A 6,000-nucleotide genomic window follows, 5' to 3' on the forward strand; every position below is an offset into this window, starting at 1 on the left:
TTAAAACATTTTTTTTTTGTTTTTAATTTCCATGTGTTTTACACATATTGTTTAGAAAGTATTTAGTATTTAAGTATAAGTAGCCCACACTTTAGATGAGGCCACGCAAAAAGACTTAACTGATGATTAGTAAAGTAGTTTATACAGACCTATACTACATATACTATGTAACGGTCTTATACATATTTGTGGAACGATGTGCGCTGAGAGTTGGGAAGCAAGTTCAGGGAGTGAGTGATTTAATCAATAAAGGAAACATAATAGAAAACAAGAAACACAAACACCGCACAGACAAAACTGAAACAGAAACAATGACGCCTGAGGAAGGAACCAAAGGGAGCGACATATATAGGGCAGGTAATCAAGGAGGTGATGGAGTCCAGGTGAGTGTCATAACGTGCTGATGACCGTAACGATGGTGACAGGTGTGCGCCATAACGAGCAGCCTGGTGACCTAGAGGCCGGAGAAGGAGCACAAGTGACAGTACCCCCTCCCTGACGCACGGCTCCAGCCGCAACCAAGATGAAGATCCCAGGGATCAGGAGCGGACCGGTCACCTGGCCAAGATAAAGCAAAGCAGTTTGACAACATACAACAACACAGAGTTACACATGGAGTAAAACAAACATACAGTCAATAATACAGTAGAAAAATAAGTCTATATACAATGTGAGCAAATGAGGTGAGATAAGGGAGGTAAAGGCAAAAAAAAGCCATGGTGGCAAAGTAAATACAATATAGCAAGTAAAACACTGGAATGGTAGATTTGTAGTAGAAGAAAGTGCAAAGTAGAAATAAATAATGGGGTACAAAGGAGCAAAATAAAATAAAATAAATAAATACAGTAGGGGAAGAGGTAGTTGTTTGGGCTAAATTATAGATGGGGCTCTGTACAGGTGCAGTGATCTGTGAGCTGCGCTGACAGCTGGTGCTTAAAGCTAGTGAGGGAGATAAGTGTTTCCAGTTTCAGAGATTTTTGTAGTTCGTTCCAGTCATTGGCAGCACAGAACTCGAATGAGAGACGGCCAAAGGAGGAATTGGCTTTGGGGGTGACCAGAGAGATATACCTGCTGGAGTGCGTGCTACAGGTGGGTGCTGCTATGGTGACCAGTGAGCGGAGATAAGGGGGGACTTTACCTATCAGGGTCTTGTAGATGACCTGAAGCCAGTGGGTTTGGCGACGATTATGAAGCGAAGGCCAGCCAACGAGAGCGTACAGGTCGCAGTGGTGGGTAGTATATGGGGCTTTGGTGACAAAACGGATGGCACTGTGATAGACTGCAGTTTGTTGCGTAGGGTATTGGAGGCTATTTTGTAAATGACATTGCCGAAGTCGAGGATCGGTAGGATGGTCAGTTTTACGAGGGTGTGTTTGGCAGCATGTGTGAAGGATGCTTTGTTGCGAAATAGGAAGCCAATTCTAGATTTCACTTTGGTTTGGAGATGTTTGATGTGAGTCTGGAAGGAGAGTTTACAGTCTAACCAGACACCTAGGTATTTGTAGTTGTCCACATATTCTAAGTCAGAACCGTCCAGAGTAGTGATGCTGGACAGGCGGGCAGGTGCAGGCAGCGATCGGTTGAAGAGCATGCATTTAGTTTTACTTGTGTTTAGGAGCAGTTGGAGGCCACGGAAGGAGAGTTGTATGGCATTGAAGCTCGTCTGGAGGGTTGTTAATTAACACGGTGTCCAAAGAAGGGCCAGAAGTATACAGAATGGTGTCGTCTGCGTAGAGGTGGATCAGAGACTCACCAGCAGCAAGAGCGACATCATTGATGTATACAGAGAAAAGAGATGGCCCGAGATTTGAACCCTGTGGCACCCCCATAGAGACTGCCAGAGGTCTGGACAACAGGCCCTCCGATTTGATACACTGAACTCTATCAGAGAAGTAGTTGGTGAACCAGGCGATGCAATCATTTGAGAAGCCAAGGCTATTGAGTCTGCCGATGAGGATGTGGTGATTGACAGAGTCGAAAGCTTTGGCCGGGTCACTGAATACGGCAGCACAGTATTGTTTCTTATCGATGGCGGTTGCGATATCGTTTAGGACCTTGAGCGTGGCTGAGGTGCACCCATGACCAGCTCTGAAACCAGATTGCATAGCGGAGAAGGTGCGGTGGGATTCGAAATGGTCGGTAATCTGTTTGTTGACTTGGCTTTCGAAGACCTTAGAAAGGCAGGGTAGGATGGATATAGGTCTGTAGCAATTTGGGTCAAGAGTGTCCCCTCCTTTGAAGAGGGGGATGACAGCAGCTGCTTTCCAATCTATGGGAATCTCAGACGACACGAAAGAGAGGTTGAACAGGCTAGTAATAGGGGTTGCAATAATTTCAGCAGATAATTTTAGAAAGAAAGGGTCCAGATTGTCTAGCCCGGCTGATTTGTAGGGGTCCAGATTTTGCAGCTCTTTCAGAACATCAGCTGAATGGATTTGTGAGAAGGAGAAATGGGGAAGGCTTGGGCGAGTAGCTGTGGGGGGTGCAGTGCTGTTGAATGCAGTAGGGGTAGCCAGGTGGAAAGCATGGCCAGCCGTAGAAAAATGCATATTGAAATTCTCAATTACAGTGGGTTTATCGGTGGTGACAGAGTTTCCTATCCTCAGTGCAGTGGGTAGTTGGGAGGAGGTGTTCTTATACTCAATGGACTTTACAATGTCCCAGAACTTTTTTGAATTTGTGTTGCAGGAAGCAAATTTCTGTTTGAAAAAGCTAGCCTTGGCTTTTCTAACTGCCTGTGTATATTGGTTTCTAACTTCCCTGAAAAGTTGCATATCACGGGGGCTGTTCGATGCTAATGCAGAACGCCACAGGATGTTTTTGTATTGGTTAAGGGCAGTCAGGTCTGGGGAGAATCAAGGGCTATATCTGTTCCTGGTTCTAAATTTCTTGAAAGGGGCATGCTTATTTAAGATGGTGAGGAAGGCATTTAAAAAAAATAACCAGGCATCCTCTACTGACGGGATGAGGTCAATATCCTTCCAGGATACCAGGGCCAGGTTGATTAGAAAGGCTTGCTCGCTGAAATGTTTCAGGGAGCGTTTGACAGTGATGAGTGTAGGTCGTTTGACCGCTGATACATTACGGATGCAGGCAATGAGACAGTGATCACTGAGATCTTGGTTGAAAACAGCAGAGGTGTATTTAGAGGGCAAGTTTGTTAGGATGATATCTATGAGGGTGCCAGTGTTTACGGCTTTGGGGTGGTACCTGGTGGGTTCATTAATCATTTGTGTGAGATTGAGGGCATCAAGCTTGGATTGTAGGATGGCTGGGGTGTTAAGCATGTCCCAGTTTAGGTCACCTAGTAGCATGAGCTCTGAAGATAGATGGGGGGCAATCAGTTCACATATGGTGTCCAGAGCACAGCTGGGGGCCGAGGGTGGTCTATAGCAGGCGGCAACGGTAAGAGACTTGTTTTTAGAGAGATGGATTTTTAAAAGTAGAAGTTCAAATTGTTTGGGTACAGACCTGGATAGTAGGACAGAACTCTGCAGGCTATCTCTGCAGTAGATTGCAACACCGCCCCCTTTGGCCGTTCTATCTTGTCTGAAAACGTTGTAGTTAGGGATGAAGATTTCAGAGTTTTTGGTGGACATTTTCAACCTCTCCCTGTCTGAGTCTGTAACACCAACATGTTTCAAACAGACCACCATAGTCCCTGTGCCCAAGAAAAACTAAGATAACCTGCGTAAATGACTACCGACCCGTAGCACTCACGTCTGTAGCCATGAATTGCTTTGAAAGGCTGGTCATGGCTCACATCAACACCATTATCCCAGAAACCCTAGACCCACTCCAATTTGCATACCACACCAAAAGGTCCACACCTGGACAAAAGGAACACCTATGTGAGAATGCTTTTCATTGACTACAGCTCAGTGTTCAACACCAGAGTGCCCTCAAAGCTCATCACTAAAGCTAAGGACCCTGGGACTAAACACCTCCCTCTGTAACTGGATCCTGGACGTCATGATGGGCCGCCCCCAGGTGGTAAGGGTAGGGGTGCGTGCTCAGCCCCCTCCTGTACTCCCTGTTCACTCATTACTGCACGGCCAGGCACGACTCCAACACCATCATTAAGTTTTCTGTTGACACAACAGTGGTAGGCCTGATCACCGACAACGATGAGACAGCCTATAGGGAGGAGATTGTGGACTGCAGGAAAAGGAGGACCGAGCACGCCCCCATTCTCATTGACGGGGCTGTAGTGGAGCAGGATGAGAGCTTTAAGTTCCTTGGCGTCGACATCACCAACAAACTAACATGGTCCAAGCACACCAAGACAGTTGTGAAGAGGGCACGACAAAACCTATTCCCCCTCAGTAGACTGAAAAGATTTGGCATGGGTCCTCAGATCCTCAAAGGTTTTACAGCTGCACCATCGAGAGCATCCTGACGGGTTGGTTCACTGCCTGGTATGGCAACTGCTTGGCCTCTGACTGCAAGGCACTACAGAGGGTAGTGCGTACGGCGTACAGCCCAGTGCATCACCGGGGCCAAGCTTCCTGCCATCCAGGACCACTATACCAGGCGGTGTCAGAGGAAGGCCCTAAAAATTGTCAAAGACTCCAGCCACCCTAGTCATAGACTGTTCTCTCTGCTACCGCACGGCAAGCAGTACCGGAGCGACAAGTCTAGGTCCAAGAGGCTCTTAAATAGCTTCTTCCCCAAGCCATAAGACTTCTGAACAGCGAATCAAATGGCTAATCACTTTGTCAACCACAACGTGTTGTAGACTGACTGTACAAAACATTATGAACATAGATTGATATAGACTGACCAGGTGAAAGCTGCGATCCCTTATTAATTTCACCTGTTAAAACCACTTTAATCAGTGTAGATGAAGGGTAGGAGACAGGTTAACAGTCAGTCATATAGAATGTAATGTGTATAGTCCTACAAAGTTATTGTGAGAGAATAATGTAAGAAAATCCAATGTTGAGAATTTATTTAGTCCGCCACAAGATATCAGCGTAGTAAAATGATAAACGCGTATAGGTCTGCCCATCATGAACTTGACAGATGAGAGAGAAAAGCTTTGATAGAAATTAAAAAAGTTATTTTGGGACATGTATAGGCCTATTTCTTAAGATGAATTACAAGTAAATATCATATACCATGTAAACAGAGCGAGCCCAACCGTTGTCGAAAAATCAACCCATCAACAGTGTGCTATCTCTCCACATACTGTACTTTGAAACATTTCGTTATGAATCATTATACATTGTGGATTTTCACCTGCAGTTTAACAGAAATGCATTCAGTCATTGAACTATAAACTCAGTTGAAGAATGAGGTTAGTTGTTAATTGTTTACATCAAATTTTGGCTTAATATCTGGACAATATTACTCTCCGTTTGGGGGACCACTTTTGGATCAAGAGCACCCCCAGAGGCACAAGTTCCATATATCCTCTTTAATTATTCTGATTACATGTGACCTAAGCAAGTGTTTGGATCCGAACTCGGAATGTAAATTGATGGGCATAGGGACCCTGCAGGTGCATTGTTTTTTGTGCATTCATCTTTTCTATGGGCTCTCCCAAATGATGTGTATAAACCCTGGATTGCTGATGCTTTGTAACGGCCAAAGAGGCTTTGAAGCCACAGGCCGCCACATTGGCACACCCCAGAATGAGCAGAACTCCATAGGAATTAATGGAATTCTACAATATTTCAATAAAATGTTTCAAGGACACAATTTCATGTATTTAAGTCATTCTTTGTTGTGGTGGGGCAGTAACATTAACACTCTCAAAATATAAAATGTTCATGATCAGTTCAATTAATATAATTTTCATGTATACATTAAGGTGTCTGTAATGTCAAAAAAAGAAATGTAGATATTAATAAATGCATTTCTATAGCTTTTTTTTACAATGAAGGAGGAGTACCAAAATGGCTGTGCGGTGGCGTCTTAGCAGCGCCCCCTGTCAGTCATCTAAGGTTAATACATATTATGGTCTCCTCTTCTATGAAATTGATTTGGACTGCATTT

This window comes from Salmo salar, chromosome 15 (genome assembly GCF_965601325.2).
Source record: "Salmo salar chromosome 15, fSalSal1, whole genome shotgun sequence".
Taxonomy (NCBI): Eukaryota; Metazoa; Chordata; class Actinopteri; order Salmoniformes; family Salmonidae; genus Salmo; species Salmo salar.